The sequence below is a fragment of the Phaethon lepturus genome, unplaced genomic scaffold (genome assembly GCF_000687285.1).
Source record: "Phaethon lepturus isolate BGI_N335 unplaced genomic scaffold, ASM68728v1 scaffold13766, whole genome shotgun sequence".
NCBI classification, from domain to species: Eukaryota; Metazoa; Chordata; class Aves; order Phaethontiformes; family Phaethontidae; genus Phaethon; species Phaethon lepturus.
In genome coordinates, this window is record NW_010548398.1 from 59,552 (window position 1) to 71,175 (window position 11,624).

An 11,624-nucleotide genomic window follows, 5' to 3' on the forward strand; every position below is an offset into this window, starting at 1 on the left:
GTGCTTCATGAACATGATTAATGGTTTTCCTGGGATGTGCATGTTCACCTCTTCTTTGAGGGCTACTGTTCAGACTACTTCTTTTGTCATGCACTAATTAGTTGCCTCAGAGGGCTGTAGTATAGGTAGGTTAAATATAAAATGGCAAAGCCAGAAAGAACAAACATACATCTTATTTGCCTATAATTCCTCAGAAATTATGTATAAATTTGAAAATACATACAGTTGGTAACTATTTCCCTGACTTGATCCTAGAGTGAAAACAACAAACACAGAACACACAAGACAGAGAAGAACTGAAATTATTCAGAACAATTTGCTTCTGAACAAGTCCTGTAAAGGACCTGCTCTACAGAGTGCCATTAAAATAAATTATCTGGGAGAGTTGAGGCTGGTCTAAGCCTCTCTGAATGGGCAGAAGTGCTAGCTGACAAACACAGCATGGTACTTTCATCTCGGCAGCACTGGCAGCTCCAGGAGGTCCCCTTCATCCTTCCCCAGCTTCCACTCCTCCCTGCATTGCCTCCCCTCCTCTCCCAGCTGTACAGACCAAATTATTTATGAGGCCAGACGAGGAATCGGATGAGAAGTATTTTTAATTCAAAACAGTTCACATATGTTTTTTGCACAGTCCTAACAAACAGTTGTGTCAACACAAGTGAAGGGGTGACACAGGGACAAGAACAAGCAGCCCAGGACGAAACAGCATAAGTGCATGTGGAGAGGGCAGGATCTCTTCATGCTGACTTTGCCAGCAAAGAGAACATAACATAAAGTTTCAGTTTCACAGTCAATTACAGCTATGTGAAGTGACAGTAAAATCCTGCCAGTCATCTATCACTTTACAATCACTTTGCATAGATAAAAATGATGAAGAAAGAGGCCAAGAAGATCCAAGATGTGGAATGAGTAGCTTTTAACTAAGTGGTTTTAGATTAAACTGCCCACACATCATGCCAAGGTGCCATGGCCTGCCAAGCAGAAAGTGTTACTAGTCTTACCACCACCACCTTCTCCAGCCACCTACAACCTTTGGCTAACTACAATGTGCAAATCCTTTTGCCTGCTTGCCTGAGCTAGCTTACTTAGTCTGACACTCTTCAGCTTAGTTATATCTCAAAAGGTCTAAGCCAACTCCAGTGCTAAGAAGCTATGACTTCTACGAGGAGAACTTCAGATAAGATAAAGCATCAAAGACCAGAAGAAGCAGCCAGTTGTGCCACACAAGTCCTACACACTAATGAAAACCACAACTTTGTCCTTTATGCTGTTTGGCAAGTAGGGAATGTTGAAGTCTCATGTGTGAAGGCATATTATTATGGAATCAACAGGCTGTTTTAAAATTAGCCTTCTGCATTCGAACCCTATTCATAGACAGTCCAGTTTTGCTTTGCAAATTTGAAATGCTTTTTTTTTTTTTACATTGTATTGTTCAGATCTTTAAAACTTCTAAACTATTGGTTTATACCAGTATGTGCTTCACATTCACCCTAAAAATTACACGAATCATAACTTACCATTATTTTTGTGAGTCACTGTCTTCTGTAGTTTGGAGCTACTGTTTGGCGACTTATATTTTGCATTTACAAACTCTTTCCAGGGCAAGTTTATTTTCTGTTGATGTTGTCCAGGGCCTTGCACCAAAATGGTAGCTGCAAATTGAACCAGCAGGGAGGAAGGCAGTGGTACAGTTTTTCACCTGACCTTTATTATTTGTGGTATCAAATACTTCTAAGTAGAGGTCTATGGCACTTTAGTTCTTTGGTAAATATGGGTTGCTTAGTGTAGTGTGACCTTGACTGGAGCATCTGACTACTACTACAGTCATTCTGTACTAAGAACACAAGACACCACTCGACTGTGGACAGTTAAACACTGAACTTAAAATAATTTTTAAGGTAAGCTTTCCTCCATGTTAGCTATTTCCTGTGTCTCATGGTGTTTGTTGTCAAGCAGCTTGATACAGGGTTCACATTTTCCAGCTACAATCACACTTCCTTCCAACAAAAATTATGAAGCTGTTGACTATCAAGTTAGAGTGCAAGCTTTGTATTGGTAAATATGTTTCTCCTACCTTCCAAGCATAAAAACAGACATGTGACCTTTATAGTCACAAAACTTTTATATTAAAAAAATCAATCAATCAATCAACCAATGAATCACTAATTACAACAGTTTGCATAGAATACTTTCAAGTATTTGTGGAAAGGACATATTTCTTAACTGGCAACATTTAACCATATTTTGAAGTTGCCTCTCCCTGCTAAAAAGAAAGGGAACTTAGCCAATTAAAGTATACTCAAGACACACTAGAGGTGTGTTGAGGAGGGAGAGAAGATAATTAAGAAGGGTGGTATATTGTATACAGCTATGGAAGAAATAATTTGGGAAGGAACCCGAATTAACACATACTTATCAGAGACAGTCATTTTGTGCTGGTTAATTTGCAGCTGCATTGCTCTAGAGATACTACTGAGAGGAAAGAAGCCACTGCAGATTGTTGTGGCATCAAATGTCATTAAAGACATCTTAGAACAGGTTCTTGAGGATTTTGCCAATGCTAAGGATATTTTGAAGTGTTGAATTGCTGTAATAAATCCTTGTGCAAGAATTAGAACTGGGAGAAAGAGACATAACCAGGGCACTTGCGCATCCCACTAACTCCCAAGAGCTTTTGGCTGCCAAACCAAATATAGAAGTTTATGGAACTAATACAGTTACTCATATTCTCAGCTAGTCTTAATTGATGACACTTAAATGACTTAATTGCAGCTGAGCTTATTTGTGTCACCTGAATATATATCCCAACATATAAATACGATGATCTAAATAATTAGCTGAAACATTAACTTGTAGACTCCCTCCATGCTATACTAGCAATTCTAAAGCACTTAAGAAAATACAGTAACTCTGTAACATCACCATTTGACAATTCTACAACAAACAGTAATTTTAGTCTCTTTTTAACAGCAAACTGATTTGTAATACTTTCAAAGCAGACAGAAAGCTTCATCTTCAAGCCAGATGGACAGTCTTGGAAATGACCTCAGTACTTTCTGTGCTTCCCATAAAAATGAGGTAACTACTAGCAGAAGGTGGTTGATGTGTGCAAGCAAAATGTGTAACCTGGGAAATGAATTGAATCTGGAAAACTCAGGCTGCCTTTGATCTTGCCCAATGCTAAGTACTACTGTGTCTGTGTCTCTATGGAACGACCAGGTGCGTTTTTACATCAAGACAGCTAGTTTTCATTACAGTCACAGGGGCAAGGAGGAATTGCTGGTTTCCCCCTCCAGGCACTAAGCTGGCTGAGATCACAGCCCTCCAGCTAAGGACTAAATACAGTGAGGGAAGAAAGCAATGTAGTATTTTCCACAGGGATGCTACTGCTGCCTATCTTGCAGTGGGGGATCACATCTTTTTGCAAGAATAACGGCTGGAAAATATCTGACTTTGCTGCATTTGAAAAAGAGGCCACAGAATAAACAAATTTAATGCATGCATTCACTAAAGGCTGAGCTGCAAATTAAATATATGTATTAAATTTCTCACTTTAGCCTATGAGTTCATGTACAGCTAAGGAGGCACTACTCTGTTCAAAATTACATTCCCCACTAACTACTTTGGAGCATACTCATTGATACTTCTGGAATTTATAAGAGGGTTTGTCCCACAAAACCCAAAATGGATGACATTAGTAAAACAGGAAGGGTGGTCACTGCTTAAGTTCAGTCCATTATTCACTATCTCAGACTTCTCATGTGATCCCATGGTCAAGTGACCACAAGAATGCAGGGTTTGCTTCCCATCTATAAACAGAGAAAAAGTAGTTTTCTAATTCAACAGTGTGTTGCATGGTAAGGATAAATCAGCTGAAGACTGACACAGTTACATAACACATTTTTAAATGGGACTCATATGATGACCTTGGATTAGCCACTTCTATATCCCTGGAAGCACAGGATGACCACCCACAACATTCACAGGAATTGCCAGGCTCCTGTTTTAAGTGACAAAACCTCAGATTCCATAATTTATAAAGTAGCCACAGTTGCATCTCCATATCCTAGAAGATGATATATGGGAATGGATTTGGCACAGCTGAGACTGTTGGCAGATCTGTGTCACAGGATATTTCAGATATTTTACAGGCTGTCAAAGTAAAATCATAGCAGTCTCTTACTGAGAGAGTGGTATTTTGGGGAAGGAATAAAGGGGGCTTCAGGAAGACGAGATGGTGAGTATTGCTAGGTGAAGAGGCAGAGTGTTTAGTCACTTCTTACCCTGCAATAGAATCAGACCTCCTTTCCTTGCTGTCTCCAAGATAAGAGGGTACCAACAGCTGGAGATGCAGGGATGGAGCAAACCACCACTCACAAAGCTCCTGCTTGCAAACAGCCACTAAAGACAAAGCAGACAGGTCTGCAGGTATCCACAAACATCTGTGACTCACTGGTCACAACTTCACAGCTAATTCTTGGCTGCCTCTCACTCACTGAAAACTGTTGGAACAGACCATGCAGTTAATGGAACAACTCTTGTCCTCCTGTTTGTGATAAGATGAAAACTTATTTGGTTTTTTACCACAAAGACTTTTAGTGGTAGGGCATGCTGTCCTTCCTTCCAAACTAGCATAGAGCATTCAGACCAGCACAAGAACAAGCAAATATTGTTGCTGAAGTGTTTTCAATTAAGTCGTTACAAACCCCTAGACTTCTCATGCCACTGGGAATCACAAATGTGCTGAAGGTAGGTCACAGTTCTGATTTTCAGGTTCCATCATAGGAGTTTTTCTTCTGTAAGGTACAGAGTTCTGCATCTGTTGCTTTAAAGGCAGTCAGCTTTCATCACAAAGAGGTATCTGCATTTCATTTGGGAAATGAAATGTACACTTGTATGTGTCTGCACACAATGCTAGCTGAAAGCCAGGATTTGACCTACTACATGAAACTTACTGCAGTTCATTGTTGCTTTTGAACATTCCTAATAAGGATATAATATCTTCAGCTTCCCCCCCCAAAGAAGGGTATTTTAACAAGATGGAAAAAGCAGGGGAAGCAAAACAAGAAGTGTTTTATGTTCACAGATATCTCACATTACATCTGCTACAAATACTGTATGGGCTAGACAGCAAAACCAAAAGGAAAACAAGACTGACCTTGAGATGTTTCATTATGATTTCATTGCTTCTAGTGGTTTTATTGGGTTTTACCACTAGGCTATTAAAAACATGTGGAAATTACACAGAACTAAGTCAAAGTGAGTATTTTCAACCCTAATCATCTATCTTCTTTTCCATTTAAATACTTTAAATAGTTCTTTTATATTTCATGAGTTTTCTTGAAAACAAGCTCAAAGTACAGAGATTTGGCCAGTCTATATTTTATTGATGATTTTATCAGTAAATGTATTATCTTTGTTTTAGAATAAATCATCCAATCTTCTGGGTCTTTTTAATAGAAGAAAATATTTCTCTGACATTAAATCCTTCCTAACCAAATATCTGGGGAGGGAAGAGTCAGAATGGACAGGAGGGTATCAGTCCAGCACTGTGGTTAGAACTAGCTCTAGCAGAAAGTTCGAAAGGAAGCCTCAAAGCTCTCCAATTGAGAGAATTTCCACTGTGACTGCTCATTCTCAGTTGTTTTCTCACTGGTGCTGTGCACAGGACTAATGGGCAGCTCCATACCATACTTTTTGCCCAAGTAATCTGCAGCTCTCCAGAGTAAATGTCACAAAAGGTATTATAGATTATCTGCATCCCAGAGGTTTTTTTTCATCTCATCTCTGCAAAGTAAGTGGGAACATCTGCTTTTCACTTCAGTTCTTCCTACCTGCTTTACAGAGCGAGTAGGAACAACGAAAGTGAGTCTTCCAGTGCCAAATCTTTCAAGCTGTGGATGTTGAGGGTGCCTTACGGTGCAGCAACTCTACTGTCTTCCGCACATCAGTAAAGAGCTTTGGGTTTTATCCCACTAGCTGCATTTGAGTTGAACAGATCCAAAGCAGAGGTCCACCACAAAGACGGGGAGAGATCTAGAGTGCTATATGAGTAGTCAAAGTTAATTTAGTCCTGTATAAAAGATATACCCTAAGATTTTTTAAAGCTAATTTCTTTGATGACTGTCAACAAACATGCAATTATATCCTTCGTAATAAAAGCATGACACTCAATCATTTCTTGTCTGCAACTGGAGCTGAGAATACTGCAGATCAATATGAATTTTTATGGGAAGAAACATTCTTGACAGTATCATAATCATATACTAAAAACAGATTCTGGAACTACCATGGGGAAAACTTGAGATAGCCTGTACAACTGTGCATTAAAACTGCCTTTGCCTGATTCAAAACAATTTAAAGAAGGACTTTATTAATGGACTGTTTAATGTCCTTGGATACTACTGAAGAATTTTTATGGAAACACTTTGTATACTGGATTATTAGAACACATTTATCATCCACTGCCTCCACATATATCTCACAGCTGGCTGACTTTACAATAGCAGTATGAATCAGAGCTACAGGGCACACCAATATTTTCCTCACTAAAGGAAATGGAGCTCTTTAGGGAGTTTACTCACAGTTCTTATATTAGCAACATAATAAAGCAATTACAATGATCTCCATAAATTAATCCCATTAGAGAATGAAATATCTTGAAAAAAACAAGGCTAAATTCATATTATATAAAACTCTATATATGTTTAAGTTTTTAGGACAGCTATTCCCAAACCCAAGGAGAAAGACTCACCAGTATTACAGTATAAAGTGAAATCAATTAATAGGATATTGGACTAGATCATAGAAGCTTTCCAAGAGACTGCTTCCCATCAGAAATATTATTTGTAAAATATGTCTTTATTCTTATTACTCTTTTGTAAGCAAAATTTGTAAAAATGTTAGTGGGCACAGTCAACATGGTGACAAACAGCACCATCAGCTAAACTCTTATTGACCATCAGGAACCACAGCCAAACGAGAACAATTGTGAAGCTTCAGTCAGACCCCTCCTGCCTCCCCTTTCTGCATGGGCCACCGAGGAGCAGGAGAAATGGCAGTTGGATCCCAGGGAGGACACTTCCCATTCTCATCCCCCTTTGTTAATGCAGATCTGTAGCCTCACTCCTGCATGTACCTAACTTCTGCTACTCCAGATCCTCAGCCTTTTCAGGGAAAAGTCCACTCTATCCCTCTTGCTAAAGAGCAGAAGAGGAGGAGGGGGTTTGTACCACATATGCCTTAGGAGCAGGCCTGCCAGGCCAACTCTTCAGCTCCTGCAGAAGTTGGAGGGTCTTTTCCCCAACAGCCATTTTAATGGACAGTCCTAGAGTATTTATGGGAAGGAGCTAATGAAAATAATCTCCAAGTCCCCAAAGCTCAGAAAATACAGCAGATCTTCACCCCAGCATGGCTGTCTGACCCAGGGCCAGCTGTGAGGAGGGTGGTTGGCAGCTCTCGGAGGAAGCAGCCCCACAGAGATGCTGCACCGCTGCCAGAGGTCTGCAGTTGGCGGTTCATTAGGAGCTGCTGCCACTTCCCAAGGGAGCACTTTGCAGCCTTCCTTCTGCCCCACCACATCCCCATTCAAATTTGGTCAAAAGTTTCCTCTGGAGGCTTTTTTTTCTCTTAACTTATTTTTCCTTAGACGAGTATTTACTTACTGTGTAAAGCACCTATTTTTCATTAAACATTAACACTTGAGCCCCAAATACCACAGCATGGTGTGGCGATGCCCTTGCAGCAGAGCAGGAACCCCCTCACCACACCACAAAGGTGCTTCACACCCCAGCCCCTCACCCTTGCCTCCCTCCCTGTCAGTATGGGTGCTGGCGTCCCCCACAACTCACCCCTCCTGCTAGCCAAGGCTGGGGACATCCAGTCACCCGCAAGGTCCTGTTGTCCCTTGCAGAGAGCTTCGCAGGGCGCCATCTTGGAGGAGGGAAGGCCTCGGCTTTGTGCCACTTCCCTCCCCACAGAGGAGCTGCCATAGCTAGGGCCTCTCCTCTCCTCACAGCAGGCGGGATGGTGCCAGCTCCTCCGTGGGGCCTTTTTGCTCATTTGGGGTGGGAGGAGCCCTCCACTGCTGTGAATGTGGAGAGCAGATGGGAACAGGCTCCTTGGATCCAGTCTGAGGGCCGGCACCTCAGCGTGGGCTCTGTGGCCCCTCCCAGCACCCAGGGAGGGAAAAGGGGCCATAGCTCCCTTGTGTGGAGATAAAACCTCTGGGGAATATGCACTTATCCTTGGCATTTTTTCCCAGAAGCGCCCAAATAACAGGCTGCTGGGGTTGCCCGGAGGGCAGCGGTGCGGGGCAGGAGCGAGCGGAGGGTGTGCAGAGGCAGGAGTGGGAAGGGAGCGGGCGCTGGGTGCCCCAGTCCTTGGGAGGGGACACTCATGGGGGCGAGGAGCCTGAGGGAATGGGGACCAGGGGGAGAACAGCTGCCGAATGTCCTGTCCACATTACAGATGCAGACAGGCTACGAGCCCACCATCTGAAATAAAACCTCATTATCCAGGGGCTATTTTGGCACCTGTTGAGCTCCTGATAGCTCACATGCTGCATTTGTACTCCCATTGCTGTGAAAAACTGTATCCAATCTCATAAAAATCCCACTGGCCCCCCCATTTTGTTCTATATCCTCTGTAATGAGGAAACGTGGCCTTTAAAAAAAGAGAGCAAATAAACTCAGATCTCGGTTTGCATATAGACCATGTATGAATACCAAGCATGTACAAATGCATACTTAGGAATAAAATTGCCAACTGAATGTTTTAGACTTCAAGTTTGCACTATCCATACATCTGTCTCAGCCTTAAAACTTTATATTCTTCTCCTTCCGGAATCCAAGCAAATCACAGGAAGGTTACATGAAAACAACGGTTGCGTTGTCTCTTTCTGGCCCAACTTTGTGGCCTAAGGAGAGGGCAACTTCCCAACTCTCATAGTTTTCACTAAAGGAAATAATAAAGTTCGTCCCTGTTCCTGGATCCTGCTCCACCCAAGGTCTGGGTTGGACCTTCGGATTACAAATACCACCCATCGCCAAAAAAAAAATGTGGGCTTAGTCCTGTGGACTTCTGACTCTTCTTTGTCATCCCTCATGGAGCCTCTTATTCCTTTGAAAGAAACAAACAAACTACCATTTTGGTTTGACAGTTTTACGTCCAATGTCATAGGTGCTGATGACTGCACAGTTATCCACCAGATAACTGAGGAATCAAGCTTGTGATTCTGCTTCATCAGTCTCTTGCATGACAATCGAAAGACATTCCTCTTGGGGGATTTTGAGGCTTTTACTGGGGGGAAGGTGTCGCTGGTTTTGGGGGTTTTTTCCTGCCGGGAAATATTGTCTCCTTTAAAGGACAGATTCAGTGTGCAATTATTTTGAAACAAGCCTGGGAAAGGGTCTCCTCACTCTGCTTGGTCTACAGGATATGCTCCTTCGGCTCTAGGTGGGTCTCCTTTGGCAGAGGCTGATGCTTGATTAAGAAGTTTAACAATGTATCATCCTGAAATTTTGGGCCTGATTCTACAAGGTGCTAAAATGTACCTTCACCCCTGCATTCACCACATCAGACTCTCAAGGGATTCAAAGGGAGTCTGGGGCACCCCATTTCTCACAGAATCACAGTGTAAGGGACTGAAGTTTAAAGATAAACAAACAGTTCTCAAAAAAAACCTGTACAGATCTGCACATTCTCAGCTTGTTCAGGAGTATAATTAATTGGTCTGTTTCACCAAAGACTGGCAAAACTTCCACTGAGGTTTGCTGGAGAGATAGCTAATTGATTTGAGCTATATTCTGTAGACGTTTTACATAGAAATCTATCCCAAAAGTCAGTTGGAAGGCTATTTTATTGCTCAGTTGTATAGCTGGTACTAAAAAATGTGGGGTTTTTTTACAATTTTTAGGGCAAGCTTTTATTTTTTTCATGAAGCAATCTTTCCTTCTATGATTCATGATCGTGTTGAATTGTCTAAGGTAGGAAATATCAGCTTGAAATTACTGTCATGTGCTATAGGAACCCAAAGGGAGAGTGTGGAACTCTGTCTTCTCCAGCAGGAAAAACAGATGGTAAAACATTAAGCCAAATGTGTTTCCAAGTAAATCCTGGAATGCAGCATGCAAAACAACACGTGTTCAATCAGAAATCCTCAAAAGAAAAGACCATTTCCTCAAGCAGATTAGCTACCTCTAATGAAGGAAATTCTAATCAAATAAGCAGCTTGCCATCCAGGTACATCTGTAAGTCTTCTTTTCCTTGGTTTCCTTATGTTCCATGATTTTAACAGGAGCTGAGAATACTCAACACCATAGAACAGGCTTTAAGGGAGTATGACAACAGGCACTGTCCCCAGACTCAAACTAAACAAATTTCTCTTGACACTTAACAGTTTTCTCCTAAGACAGCCCACACTCACTTATCTCTTTTGCTTCATTAGTCTCACTTCTGATTCCTAATGTGAATGATTCACAATATGTAAAAAATTCTACCACATATATTAAACTGCGTACTGTTACTCATTCTTCTGGATATACCTTCGGTGACATTCACACAGCTGCCACATGGGCAAACAATAGCAAGACAGAAACTTTACCAAAGCTCTGGAAGGCAGACATATGGATTTTTTTATATATATATTCACAAGAGCAATTTTTTTTATCTTAAAACCTTTCGAAAACAGGCATATACTGCAGGCTTTGGCAGTAGAGATAAAATATTATGGGATCCAGCCTTACTTTGTTTTTCTCATCCAAATATACACATTGCTATAACAGAGGAATAGTTGCATCCAAAATTATTACTGCTGCTTGATGACTGAAATGCCTCATGTAGTGTTCCACACATGAAACTACTGCAAATATCCATCTTGCCTGATCAACAACAGCTTCTTTGGGGTGGAGGAAAAGAAAAGCAGCATATACATGGTTCACTTGAAATGCAGTGACAAAAACAGCATTTGAAGGCATGTGTTCAAAACAGTCCCATATTGTTATTACAGATGGAAACAGTGAAGGAAGAGAAACAGAAGAAACAAAAGCCAGCTTTTGTGAGTTCCAGAGCAATCCCTTATGATCCTGGGTCTTGTATAAGATGATTTGGAAGCTTTGGAAAGGCATTCAGGGTCTCTCCCAGCATAAGGCACTGCAACACACTGTCTTCCATGAGCCTGGCCCAGTGCCATGACAGTTTCTGCATAATTCATTGCACGTTTTGCTAAGTGTTCTCTGTATATCTATATAGATATATACACATAGACATATATGTAAATTCCCATATGCTTTCCTGCAAAACATCAGAAAACCAGAATCAGTTACATAATGGAATACAGAATTCAGAATATGCTAAACTTAGTACCTGCTGACATGTCACACGTGCCCCAAAATAAACCAGAGATGTGTTGATTCGGAAGTTATATGTACTCTAAGTCTGTAAATAGAAATTATTTTTTCTCTCACAAAGTTTTCATATAACCCAGACAGGAGGGCTAATATTTGACTTTCCAAGTAGCTTCTGCCCTTTTCAAGCCCCATCATCTTTTCAGCATATTAGCATTATTCCTAGCACTTCGTTGTGTCATTCTCTATGACAAATATTGATTTGGGATAAAACTAAAT